We start from the raw sequence: 15,044 nt of genomic DNA on the forward strand, positions 1-15,044 counted from the left end.
TTGGTGAGCCATGATCATGACACTGCACTCTGTTCTGGGTGACAGAGTGAGACCTGTCTCTAAAAAAAAGAAAAAGAAGATCAAAGTTGGAGGGTTCATATTTCCCAATTTCAAAACCTACTATAAAGCTACAAGTAATCAAGACAGTATGGTATTGGCATAAGGACAGACCTACAGATCAATGAAATAAAATTAAGAATCCAAAAATAAACCCTCGCATTTAGAGTAAATTGCTTTTTGACAGCGTTGCCAAAACAATTCAATAGAGGAAAGAATAATATTTTCAACAAATGGTGCTGGGACAACTGGATATCCACATGCAGAAGTATGAAGTTCGACCACTATCTTATACCATATACAAAAACTAACTTTAAATGGAGCAAAGATTTCAGTGGAAGAGCTAAAACTATAAACTCTTAGAAGAAAATGTAGGCGTAAGTCTTCCTGATCTTTATTTGGCAGTGATTTCTTAGATATAACAACAAAGCACAAGCAATCAAAGAAAAAAATAGATAAATTGGATATCCTCAGAATTAAAAACTTCTGTGCTTCAAAGGACACCAGCAAGAAAGTGAAAGGACAAACAACAGAATGAGAAAAAATATTTGCAAATCATATAACTAATAAGGGACTTTTATCTAGAATACATAATATTCTAGTCAATAGCAAAATACAAATTACCCAATTTAAAAATGGGCATGGAATCTAAATAGGTATACCTCCAAAGAAGATAAACAGATGACCAATAGCGCATGAAAATATGCTCAACACCAGCAGTCACCAGGGAAATGTAAATCAAAACCATAAGAGATACCACTTTACATCCACTAGTTTCGCTATAATAGAAAGGACAGACAATAACAAGTGTTGCCAAGAATGTGAAAAATTGGAGCCCTTCTGCACTGCTGGTAGGAATATAAAATGGTGCAGCCATTTTGGAAAACAGTCTGACAGTTCCTCAAACAGTTAAACGTTAGAGTTACCACATGACCTGGCAATTCCACTCCTAGGTATACACTCAAGTATATCAACAAAGTGTATCAACAAAGTAGCTACCCGATAAACACATGAAAAGATATGTCCACACAAAAACTAGCAAATGAATGGTCGTAGCAGCAGTATTCGTAATAGTCAAAAGGTAGAAAAAGCCAAATGTTCATCAACTGATTAATGGGTACACAAAATGTGGTGTGATCGTAGAATGAAATTTTATTTAGCCATAAAAACAATGAAGTACAGACACAAGCTATATCATGGATGACCCTTGAAAACATTTGGTAATGGAAAGAAGCCAGTAACAAAAGACCACATAGCACATAATTCCATTTATCTGAAATGTTCAGAAAAGGGAAATCTAGAGAGACAAAAAGCAGATGTGCGGTTGCCTAGGGCTGGGTGGGGAAATGGGGAGATTGGGAGGTCATGGTTAAAGAGTACGCATGATGAAAATGTTCTAAAATTGATTGTGGTGATGATTGCACAACTCTGTGAACATACTAAAAACCATTGAATTGTTAAAAAAAAATCAATACTATGCTTTAGGGGAATCTCTCCAACTGGCGTGAAAAGAAACAGAAGGCATGAAGACCAATTAGGAGGTTTTAAATCTTGACTCTTAGAGAGAAAGCATCTCATCACCAGGTCTTTTTTTCCTTCAATCTCCACACCGATTCCCTTTAAATATAATTAAAACACAGTTATGAAGTCCATGCTTGATAAATTGGTAAATAAGCTATGGGATGGGGCTAGGAAAAAGGGGGTCATAAAAGGGAGCTCTTAACTCTATAGGGATCATTTTATTATTTAAGTAACCGAGGGCAAAAGCTCTTTCTCAATTGTTTACATAAAAGTCACAAATTTAAATTTAGGTTCTGAGCAAGACATGTTAAGCTCATGTAGAGCCTCACGCTAAATGGTGAATGAGTTTTTGTTTTGTGCCTGACACATAGTGGGTCCTCAGTGTTTTTCAAAATAAATTAAATGAATGAATTTTAAGAGTAAACATAAACTTTATAATGCGTTATATAAATATGGCCAAGAAAGGCACTGTGAGATGAAAAAACAACACATAATCTTAAACTGGTGAAGGAGAAAAAGGAAAGAATGAGGAGAAAGGAAAACTCATAATTCAACAAGACAGCAAGCCACTAAAATGTGTAAGAAGTCTCTTGCATCCCCTTCAGGAAAAAAAAATTGACAAAGAAAAAAGTTATAAATTTATAAAGAAGAGTGAGGATATTGTACCTAAAGAATACAAAAGGATGAAAAATCAATAAAGGCAATTCATCACATTAGCAGGCTAAAGAAGAAAAATCATATGATTATATTAATAGATGCAGAAAAAGCATTTGACCAAACCTAACATCTCTTTATGATTAAAGACTCTCAGCAAACTAAGAATAAAGGGAATTTCCTCAACTTGGTAAAAAATAAAAAAGGAAATTAACAAACCAGAAACCAAACCTTTTAAGGATGCAGAGGGGAAAAAAAATTGCTATTCATCCAAAAATTTGCTAAATAAAAAGTACAGTAGAGGAAAAAGAGATTAAGGAAAAGAATAAGGCAGTAAAAGAAAATAAAAATAAGCTATCTTCAGTATCTAAAACGGAAAGTAAGAGTTAGACATCAGAAACTACCCAGGCACAGTCTTATTCTCCCAGACCAGTTTTGGCCAGAGAGATCTGGTTTCTCCTATCTAGAGAGCTCCTGTTCTCTGTCCTAAAAAATAATTAGGAAGTTGAAAAGAAATAAACCAGATTAGGGGATTACTAAATGCCATCTCACAAGAATGATGATTAAAATATCGTGATTAAGAATCAAGGACCTTTAGCCCCTCTGAGTGCTGATTACAAAGTGATTAGTAGGGATTACAGTGAGATTAACAATGTTTGCAAGGAAGATGATTTGATTCATTCCAGGCGTTAAGGGACAGGGGTGGCAGATGGTTTCGTTATACCAAGAGAAACTGTAAAACACACAGACTAAAAGGCAATCATCTTTTTATTCTATTTCCTTTGAAAAGAGGGGAGGGAGAGACTCTTGACGGGTGAGGATATGTTGTTTAAAGTTGTATAGACTGTGTCATATTTTTTCCAATTTGTCAAGAGTGCAAAAATGAAATGATTAGTTTCTGCCTGGGAAGAATGAAGAGATCCAGATAATGAAAACATTAAGTCCTAGGTGCCCATTTTGTCCTTTATATATTAATTTAAAGCCCTTTGATGGGAATTTATGGTGTGAACTAAACTGCTTGGTTTACTATTTAGACAGCTGTGAAAGGAAATAAAATAGTTTAGATGTTTAAACTAGTACTTGCATATGCAGATGACATGTCAATGATTGTTATCAACTGATGAGTCTGTAAAAACCATCTCTTGAATGTTTGAAGCATATGTTGTAAAGCAGCTGGTTCTAAAATAAGTTTAAGAGTAGCTATTTGCTTAATAGAACTGACAAATAGGAACAGGTGATGGTCTTGGAAGAGCCCATTGTTTAAAAATGAACCAGTTGGGAGTTTAGGAGGGTTTTTGGAGAGTCAAAACAATGAAAAAATCAAAGAAGAGAATAGATGTAACAGATAAGTTAGTGTCTCTCTAGCCGATTTGGAAGTTATTTTATTGTAGTGAATATGTTGTTAATCAAAAAAGTTTCTCATTGCCTTGAGCCATATGGAAGTGATTTACCATGTTTTTCTTGCTGTCCATTTGCAAAGTTATGTTTGAGGGAGCTGGCAAAGTGCCCTTTTAAAAAACACTATCTTTACAAAGTTACCTTAATGAGCTGATTGAAGACAAGATTCTTTGCATGGCAACCATGAGAGAAGAGGCTGTCTTAACTTGTAAGAAGAATCCATATAAGAAAGAACTTGACCAAAAAAAAAAAAGTCTTTCTCAAATAATTTTGTTATTCTGAGACATGCTTAGGAAGCATGTATACCAAATACGCTGAATGCATAGAATTATCTACAGAAGGGCCTTTCCAGTCGGTACAGTTTGTAAGCATTATTTTATAATCTTTTAAAAACTTTTACTATGATGAAGAGACTTACTGACATGGAATGGTTAAGAGGCTACTAAATCCTCTCTTTAGGCAAAATGATGAAAGGGAAAGAGGTAGAGTGAGAGTCAAGGGACTGGGTTTCCAGGAAGAAGTCCACCACCAGCTGTCACTCACTCTTTTCCTACTCTGTTTTCTTCACCTGAAAAAAAATATTAACAATAACTGATGTTCATAAAATGCTTATGTCCAGGCATGGTGGCTCATGCCTGTAATCTCAGCACACTGAGAGGCCGAGGCATGAGGATCGCTTGAGTGTATTTCAAGACCAGCCTGGGCAAACAACATAGGGAGACCCCATCTCTACAAAAACAAAAATAAAATAAAATGCTTACTAGTGGTCAGGCACTGTTTACACATTTTACATAAGTGTATTAGTTCGTTTTCATGCTGCTGATAAAGATATACCCAAAACTGGGAACAAAGAGAGGTTTAATTGGACTTACAGTTCCACATGGCTGGGGAAGCCTCAGAATCATGGCAAAAGGCACTTCTTACATGGCAGCAGCGGAAGGCAAAAGGCGGAGGGCAAAAGGCACTTCTTACATGGCAGCAGCGGAAGGCAAAAGGCAGAGGGCAAAAGGCACTTCTTACATGGCAGCAGCAAGAGAAAATGAGGAAGAAGCAAAAGCAGAAAACCCTGATCAACCTATCAGATCTCACGAGACTTAATCACTATCGTGAGACTAGCATGGGAAAGACTGGCCCCCATGATTCAGTTATCTCCCCGTGGGTCCCTCCCACAGCACATGGGAATTCTGGGAGATACAATTCAAGTTGAGATTTGAATGGAGACATAGCCAAACCATATCATCCTACCCCCGGCCCCTCCAAATCTCATGTCCTAACATTTCAAAACCAATCATGCCTTCCCAACAGTCCCCCAAATCCTTAACCAATGTCAGCATTAACCCAAAAGTCCACAGTCCAAAGTCTCACCTGAGACAAGGCCAGTCCCTTCCACCTGTGAGCCTGTAAAATCAAAAACAAGCTAGTTACTTCCTAGATACAATGGGAGTACAGGTATTGGGTAAATACAGCCATTCCAAATGGGAGAAATTTGCCAAAACTGAGGGGTTACACGTGCCATGGAAGTCCAAAATCTGGCAGGGCAGTCAAACTTAAAACTCCTTTGACTCTAGGTCTCATATCCAGGTCATATCAAAATAATCTCCTTTGACTCTAGGTCTCATATCCAGGTCATGCTGATGCAAGAGGTGGGTTCCCATGGTCTTGGGCAGCTCCGCCCCTGTGGCTTTGCAGGGTACGGCCTCCCTCCTGGCTGCTTTCGTGGGCTGGCATTGAGTGTCTGCAGCTTTTCCAGGCACATGGTGCAAGCTGTCAGTAGATCTACCATTCTGGGGTCTGGAGGACGGTGGCCCTTGTCTCACAGCTCCACTAAGCAGTGCCTCAGTAGGGACTCTGTGTGGAGGCTCTGACCCCACATTTCCCTTCTGCACTGCCCTAGCAGAGGTTCTCCATGAGGGCCCCACCCCTGCAGAAAACTTTTGCCTGGGCATCTGAGTGTTTCCATACATCTTCTGAAATCTAGGCAGAGGTTCCCAAACCTCAATTCTTGACGTCTGTGCACGTGCAGGCTCAACATTACATGGAAACTGCCAAGGCTTGGGGCTTCTACCCTCTGAAGCCACAGCCTGAACTGTACATTGGCCCTTTTCAGCCATGGCTGGAGTGGCTGGGACACAGGGCACCAAGTCACTAGGCTGCACATAGCATGGGGACCCTGAGCCCAGCCCACGAGACCACATTTTCCTCCTGGGCCTCCAGGCCTGTGATGGGAGGGGCTGCCATGAAGGTCTCTGACATGGCCTGGAGACATTTTCCCCATGGTCTTGGGGATTAACATTAGGCTCCTTGCTACTTATGCACATTTCTGTAACTGGCTTGAATTTCTTCCCAGAAAATGGATTTTTCTTTTCTATTGCATAGTCAGGCTGCAAATTTTCCAAACTTTTATGCTCTACTTCCCTTATAAAACTGAAGGCTTTTAAAAGAACCCAAGTCACCTCTTGAATACTTTGCTGCTTAGAAATTTCTTCTGCCAGATACCCTAAATCATCTGTCTCACGTTCAAATTTCTACAAATCTCTAGGGCAAGGGCAAAATGCCTCCAGTCTCTTTGCTAAAAGATAACAAGAGTCACTTTGCTCCAGTTCCCAACAAGTTCCTCATCTCCCTCTGAGACCACCTCTGCCTGGACCTCATTGTCCATGTCACTATCAGCATTTTGGTCAAAGCCAATCAATAAATATCTAGGAAGTTCCAAACTTCCCCACATTTTCCTGTCTTCTTCTGAGCCCTCCAAACTCTTCCAACTTCTGCCTGTTACCCAGTTCCAAAGTCGCTTCCACATTTTTGGGTATCTTTTCAGCAACGCCCCACTCTACTGGTACCAATTTACTGTATTAGTTGGTTTTCACACTGCTGATTACGAATACCTGAAACTGGGAACAAAAAGAGGTTTAATTGGACTTACAGTTCCACAAGGCCGAGGAGGCCTCAGAATCATGGCGGAAGGTGAAAGGCATTTCTTACATGGTGGCAGCAAGAGAAAATGAGGAAGAAGCAAAAGCGGAAATGCCTGATAAACCCATCAGATCTGGTGAGACTTACTTACTATCACGAGAATAGCATGGGAAAGACCAGCCCCCATGGTTCAATTATCTCCCCCTAGGTTCCTCCCACAACACATGGGAATTCTGGGAGATACAATTCAAGTTGAGATTTCAACGGGAACACAGACAAACCGTATCAATAAGTTATTTCATCTCCCAACAGCACTGTGGTGGATACAATAATCATCATTTTACAGATAAGTGAACTGAATGGAGATAATAGAATACTTCAAACCTCTCGTGAGAACGCATTATAAAAATTTGAGGGTTTTTCCAAATACCGCATATTCTCACTCATAGGTGGAAATTGAACAATGGGAACACATGGACACAGGAAGGGGAACATCACACACTGGGGCCTGTTGTGGGGTGGGGGGAGGTGGGAGGGATAGCATTAGGAAATATACCTAATGTTAAATGACGAGTTAATGGGTGCAGCACACTAACATGGCACATGCATACATATGTAACAAACCTGAATGTTGTGCACATGTACCCTAAAACTTAAAGTATAATAATAAAAAAATAAAAAATAAATAAAAATTTAAGAGTTTTTGTCTTAAAAATACTATTTAATCTCAATTGCAGAGTAGTTAGGCATAGCCCAGACTAAGAAAGGTGGACATGGAATAAAAGTTTCCCTCTATACCAACCCATGATAAAAAGCTTAGCAAGCTAGGAATAGAAGAATATGGGGTTTTCGTTGTTGCTGTTGTTGTTGTTGTTGTTGTTAATTTTTTAAATTAAAAAAAAGAGAGAGAGAGAGACGAGGTTTCACCATGTTGCCCAGGCTGGTCTTTATAATAAGTCCTGGGATCAAGGGATCTTGGGTCTCCTGGGATCAAGGGATCCTTCCACCTCGACCTCCCAAAGTGCTGAGTTCTGAAATCTAGGCAGAGGTTCCCAAACCAAATAAAGTTAGCCAGGCATGGTGACATAAACCTGTAGTGCCGGGTACTTGTTAGGCTGAGGTGAGAGAATCGTTTGTGCCTGGGAAGTCGAGGCTACAGTGAGCCATGATCTCACCACTGTACTCCAGCCTAGGTGACAGAGTGAGACTATCTAAAAAAAGAAAACTACAAAACTGTATTGAAAGAAAACCTCAATACAGCTAAAATGCAATGTTTGTAGATTAGATGATGTGATATTGTACAAATGTCAATCTTCCCAAATTAATCTAGAGATTTACCGTAAATCCAATACACATCACGGCAAGTTCTTTTAAAAAATAAAAAACTGATTAGCAGGGCACAGATGTTCACACCTGTAATCCCAACACTTTGAGAGGCCAGGCAGGAGGATCGCTTGAGCCCAGGAGTTTGAGACTAGCCTGGGCAACATGGTGAAATCCTGTATCTACAAAAAATACAAAAAAAAATTAGCCAGGTGTGTTGGTGGGCACCCATAGTCCCAGCTACTTGGGAGGCTGAAGTGGGAGGATCACTTGAACCTCAAAGGTTAAGGGTGTAGTAAGTCATGATTGCACTACTGCACTTCAGCCTAGGTGACAGAGCAAGATCCTCTTTCAAAAAAAGAAAGGAAGGAAGGAAGGAAGGGAGGGAGGGAGGGAGGGAGGGAGGGAGGGAGGAAAGGAGGGGGAGGGGAGGGGAGGGGAGAGGAGGGAAACTGATTAGCTGATTCTAAAATTTATTTGGAAGTTCATGGACCAAGAATAGTCAAGACAATTGTGAAGAAGAGCAAAGTTGAAGGACTTATTATAAAACTAAAATAATTGAGGCATGTTATTAATACAGAGATGGACAAATAGACCAATGGAATAGAATATATAGTTCAGAAATAGAACCACTATAGTGCCATGAGGGAAAGAATGGTCTTTTCAAATGAAGCTGGGTTCACTGATATCCATATTGTATAAAAATAAAATTTGAAACTTGTATCTCACCACACACAGAATTAACACTAGATGAATTTTAATTCTAAATATAAAACAATAACACATCTAGAAAGAAGACATAAAAAATATTTTTGTGAGTTTGAGGCAGGCAGTGATTTCTTAAACAGGACATAAGAAGCACTAACCATAAAGGTAAAGATTGATAAATTGAACCACATTGAAATAAAAACCAGTGTTCATCAAAAGGCATTAATAGTTCCAAGACTAAGAAACAAAACAAGAGTGAAAAGGCTACAATGCCAAAAAAAAGTGAAAAAGAAATCTACCAAGTAGAAGAAGATATTTGTAATACCTATATATAACAAATGAATCATAACTATCATATATGAAACATTTCTACAAATTAATAGAAAAAAGGCAGACAACCCAATAGAAAAATGGGCAAGAGACTTAAATTGGCATTTCATAAAAGAGGACACTCAAAAAAAAATCAACAATCATATGACAGGCTGCTCGACTTTATTAATCACCAGGACAATGCCAATTAAAACCAAAATGCAAATTTGAGTCACTGTACCCCACCAGAATAGCTAACATTAATAATAAGACAACAATATCAAATTTAGGCAAGAATGCAAAGCAATTTGGACTCTCAGACACTGTTGGTGGAAGTGCACATTTGTAACCATGTTGAAAAAGTGTTTGATAATATCTACTGAAGTCAAACTTACCCAAACCCTCTATTTTTTGTGTCTAGCCAAGAGATACTTACATGTACACCAAAAGTCATGTACAAGTGTTTATAACAGGACTATTCATGATAGCTCAAAACTCAAAACAACTCAAATGCCGATCAATATTTCACAGATAGGGCCTGGCTACAGTGGCTCATGCTTATAATCCCAACACTGTGGGAGGCTGAGGCAGCTGAATGACTGGAGCTTAGAAGTTTGAGAGTAGTCTGGGCAACATGGTGAAACCTCATCTCCACAAAAAATACAAAAATTAGCCAGGTGTGGTGGTGCACACCTGTGGTCCCAGCTATTCAGGAGGCTGACGTGAGAGGATCGCTGGAGCCCAGGAAGTCAAGGCTGCAGTGAGCCATGATCATGCCACTGCACTCCAGCCTGGGTGACAGAGTGAGACCCTGTCTCAAAAAACAAAAATTCACTTGTAGCTCCATAGGTCCATGTAAGTTTATGAACAGGAATAAAGAAAAGAATATGAATAGAATCGATTGTTCTTCAAGCAATTCTTGCAGGACCTTCCTGAAATGTTGATCATGTCTGGGCTCATTGTCAGCACTGGAGTAGATGAAAAGCTACTGTGGGTTTGAATTTTTTAAAAAAACAAGACATTTATGCAGTGAAAAGACACATGAAAAAATGCTCATCATCACTGGCCATCAGAGAAATGCAAATCAAAACCACAATGAGATACCATCTCACACCAGTTAGAATGGCCATCATTAAAAAGTCAGGAAACAACAGGTGCTGAAGAGGATGTGGAGAAATAGGAACACTTTTACACTGTTGGTGGGACTGTAAACTAGTTCAACCATTGTGGAAGTCAGTGTGGGGATTCCTCGGGGATCTAGAACTAGAAATACCATTTGACCCAGCAATCCCATTACTGGGTATATACCCAAAGGATTATAAATCATGCTGCTATAAAGACACATGCACATGTATATTTATTGCGGCACTATTCACAATAGCAAAGACTTGGAACCAACCCAAATGTCCAAAAATGATAGACTGGATTAAGAAAATGTGGCACATATACACCATGGAATACTATGCAGCCATAAAAATGATGAGTTCATGTCCTTTGTATGGACATGGATGAAGCTGGAAACCATCATTCTCAGCAAACTATCACAAGAACAAAAAACCAAACACCGCATATTCTCACTCATAGGTGGGAATTGAACAATGAGAACTCATGGACACAGGAAGGGGAACATCACACACCGGGACCTGTTGTGGGGTGGGGGTAGGGGGGAGGGATAGCATTAGGAGATATACCTAATGCTAAATGATTAGTTAATGGGTGCAGCACACCAACATGGCACGTGTATACATATGTAACTAACCTGCACGTTGTGCACATGTACCCTAAAACTTAAAGTATAATAAAAAAAAATTAACAGTATAAGATCAGAACTTTCGGCTGGGCATGGTGGCTCATGCCTGTAATCTCAGCACTTTGGGAGGCCGAGGAGGGTGGATCACTCGAGGTCAGGAGTTCAAGACCAGCCTGGCCAACATAGTGAAACCCTATCTCTACCAAAAATGCAAAAATTAGCCAGGTGTGGTGGCAAGTGCCTGTAATCCCAGCTACCCAAGAGGCTGAGGCAAGAGAATCGTTTGAACCCAGGAGGCAGAGGTTGCAGTGAGCCAAGATTGCGCCACTGCACTGTAGCCTGGGCAACAGAGCAAGACTCTGTCAAAAAAAAAAAAAAAAACCTAAACTTTTTTTTTACTACTGTGATAAAAGATAGTGTTCATTGTTGATATTACTGAGAAAACATATTGTCATTTCTACTGTTTCTTGCTCTGAGTATTGAAGTAATTATCCCTTTTCAAATTTATTCCCAGTTAGTGCCTATCTTCAAATTTCTAATGCTCCTAAGTCTCATGTATTTATTGAACTTTCTTCGTGTTACTTTATTTTCTTTCCTCTTAATCAACAATTCTGACTGATAAGTAGTAAGGTTCAACCTCAAATAGCTGGTGTAAATTGCCAGGATATCAGGCTACTAAAAACAGCAAACTACAGTTAAATTCTCTTTCTTCTTTGTCATTTAAGAAAAGTTGAGCCCTTTCCACTCAGCTGTTTTCTTGCACAGGAGGGCCATAGTCAGCCATGGAGCCCAGCAGGAAAGGCATGATCTTCAAGTCCAACTTCAACAAGCACTGGCAGTAGTGTGTGGCTACATGGTTCAACCACGTCTGGACCCATCCGGCCCATAGTAAGGTGCTGCATGGTGAGGTATCACACCAAATTACACGCTGGCCAGGGCTTCAGCATGGAGGAATTAAGGGTGGTTGGTATTCACAAGAAGGTGGCACAGAACACTAACATCTCTGTGGATCCGAGAAGGCAAAACAAGTCCACCAAGTCCCTGCAAGCCAATGTGCAGTGCTGATGGAGAGCCGCTCCAAACTCATCCTCTTCCCCAGGAAGCCCTTGGCCCCCAAGAAGGGAGACAGTTCTGCTGAAGAACTGAAATTGCTCCAGTAGCTGACAGGACTACTTACGCCTGTACAGAATGTCTATAAGAAGGAGAAAGCCCACGGCATCACTGAGGAGGGGAAGAACTCCAAGGCCTTTGCTAGTCTCCACATGGCCTACACAAATGCCCAGCTCTTCTGCATATGGGTAAAAAGAACCAAGGAAGCTGCAGAACAGGATATTGAAAAAAAATAAAGTCCCTGGGGACTTGTAATAAATCAACAGTAAAAAATAAAAAGGAAGAAAATAAAAGAAAAAATGAAAAGTTGAGCCAAGTGTGGTGGCTCACGCCTGTAATCCCAGCACTTTGGGAGGGCGATCACTTGAGGTCAGGAGTTCAAAACCAGCCTGGCCAACATGGCGAAACCCCATCTCTACTAAAAATACAAAAATTAGCCAGGCATGTTGGTCCATGCTTGTAATCCAAGCTACTTGTGAGGCTGAGGCAGGAGAATCGCTTGAACCTAGGAGGTGGAGGTTACCCTGAGCCAAGATCACGTAACTACACTCTAGCCTGGGCGACAGAGTGAGACTCTGTCTTAAAACAGAAAAGGAAAAATAAAATAAATAATAAATAAAAATTATCTGAGCATGATGGTGTGCACCTGTACTCCTTGCAACTCAGGAGGATGACATGGGAGGGTAGCATGAGCCCAGAACTACACCACTGCACTTGAGCCTGGGTGACAGAGTGAGACCCTGTCTCTAAAATGAAGAAAAGAAAACAAGAAAAGAAAGAAGGAAGGAGGGAAGGAGAAAAGAAAGAGAAAAATAAAGAGGAAGGAAGGAAGGGAGGGAGGAAGGGAGGGAGGGAGGGAGGGAAAAAGAAAAAGAAAGAAGGGAAGAGAAAGAAAGAAAAGTTGAAAAGTTCAAGGTAGCATCCAAATATACTCTGCTGTTGAAGCTTAACACAAATGGTGGAAAGGAAAAGCTGATTAATACTCTTCTAAATCAAAGTCCTTAGGACAATATTCAAAAACTTTATTCCTTTCAATAATCAAGGCAAAAGCAGAAGAGCAATCACGAGTTGCAAGTTAACCTGGAATCTTGATTTTTACATTCTCTCTTGTTAGAGCTTCCTGGATCCTTAGAAAGCGAATTCTGAACAAGCTCATTTCTGTACCTTAGACAGCACATACTCAAAAAAGAATTGGTCTGTACATTTCTACTTTATGTTTTAAAAATTTCTGTATCCAAGGTTTCTGAAAATCATATGAGTGAATTGCCTTGGGACAACTTCAGATCTGGTAAATAAACAACTTGGTTCCTCCTTATAAGCATAGATAGCTAGAAGCAAAACTCTTTTAGCCAGGGGTTGGAATTTCTCAAGAGAGGAATAAAAGATTCTTGACTTTCAAAGATTGCTAGTGATCTGAGGCAAAAAAAGTTTAGAGCTGTTTTTCATTGACACTAGGATCTGTGATACAATTAGGCACCTTTCTCCCCTCCCAGCCCTTCCTTATCCAGAGGCTTATGGTAACTAGAAGACTACTAGTTGAAGCTCAAATTCTTTAAAGTGGACACTCACCTTATCAGGAACTAATCTATGACTTCAAACATCTCTAAGATATAAGAACTAAAACCACCACATTTTAGGCCAAATAGAAATTAGCTAAGTCTCATTTTCCCCTTTGTGTCATCCAACTGACATAAAAAATATTATTGTACATTAAGCACTCATCAATGACGGCACAATATAATCTCAGCATTTTGGAAGGCCAAGGTGGGAGGATCACTTGAAGTCAGGAGTTTGAGACCAGCCTGGGCAACATGGTGAAACGCCATCTCTATGAAAAACATAAAAATTAGCTGGGCATGGTGGTGTGTGCCTGTGGGCCCAGCTACTCAGGAGGCTCAGGCAGAAGGATCACTTGATCCCACAGAGGTTGGAGTGAGCCAAGATCATGTCACTGTGCTCCAGCCTGGGCAACAGAGTGAGACCCAGACTCAAAAAAGGAAAAAAAAAGAGACCTGCAACTCACTTTAACACAACATTTTGAAATTTTGAACACCAGAATGGTATTATGAATAAGTATTTTTCAAATTGGACTCATCCAACATCCTAAAATCAGTGCAATCAAAAGAGTAGGCATTTCATTGTCTTCTCAGAGACCAAAACTTGTGCAAAAAGTTAACATATTGATATATATTAAATGTGGTATAAACATGCTAAGAAATTCAGGTTATATACTGTATTAGTTTATTCTCACACTGCTATGAAAAAACTACTCAAGACTGGGTAACTTATAAAGAAAACTGGTTTAATTGACTCACAGTTCCACATGGCTGGGGAGGCCTCAGGAAACTTACCATCATGGCAGAAGGCACCTTCATTCTACCCTGGCCCCTCCCAAATCTCATATCCTCACATTTCAAAATCAATCAAGGCTTTCCAACAGTCCCCCAAAGTCTTCACTCATTCCAGCATTAACCCAAAAGTCCAAGTCCAAAGTCTTATCTGAGACAAGGCAAGTCCCTTCTGCCTATGAGCCTGTAAAATCAAAAGCAAGTTAGTTAGTTCCTGGATACAATAGGGGTACAGGCATTGGGTAAATATTCAAAATGGGAGAAATTGGCCAAAACACAGGGGCTACAGGCTCCGTGCAAGTCCAAAATCCAGTAGGGCAGTTACGAAACCTTAAAGTTCCAAGATGATCTCCTTTGGCTCCATATCTCATATCCAGTGATATGGACAGGAGGCAGGGAAATACTGCGTAGAAGAGGGCAGTTCCCTGGCAAAGGCCCCATCCTCAAGCCCGGAAACCCATGGCTGTAAATGGGAACAGGCATTCCTGTTTTATGCCCAATGTTGCCTTTTGGCCCACCATGCCCCCACCTATCCTGTACCCATATAAATCCAAAACCCCAGGCTCCATGAGCAGAACAACAGCAGAGAAGGAGAGAAGAGAAGGAGCATCCGAACGTCGAGGGGAGTTCGGCTGGGGATGGTCAGAGAGGAGATCGGCTGTGGGATGGCCAAACTTCAGGGGAGGATCATCTTCCCACTCCATCACTCTTCCAGCTTCCTATCCATCCCACTGAGAGCCACCTCAATCACTCAGTAAAATTCCTGTATTCACCATTCTTCAAGTCCATATGACCTGATGGTTCCTGGACACTGGACAAGGACCTGGGTACCAAGAGGGCAGGGCATAAAAGGCTGTCACCCTGACTCTCCACTGAGCTGGTTTAACACTTAGCTGTCTGCAGATGACAACTGCTAGAAAAGCATTAATTGTAACACACCCCTAGATGCTACC

The 15,044-nt window shown here is 40.4% G+C and overlaps 1 pseudogene; it reads left to right on the top strand.

Moving 5' to 3' along the window:
* The first annotated feature begins 11,415 nt into the window (after positions 1-11,415).
* On the top strand, positions 11,416-11,979 carry LOC116812622 (large ribosomal subunit protein eL13-like; annotated as a pseudogene).
* Positions 11,980-15,044: the final 3,065 nt, after the last annotated feature.

The sequence above is a fragment of the Hylobates moloch genome, unplaced genomic scaffold (genome assembly GCF_009828535.3).
Source record: "Hylobates moloch isolate HMO894 unplaced genomic scaffold, HMol_V3 SCAFFOLD_9, whole genome shotgun sequence".
In the NCBI taxonomy this organism is placed as follows: Eukaryota; Metazoa; Chordata; class Mammalia; order Primates; family Hylobatidae; genus Hylobates; species Hylobates moloch.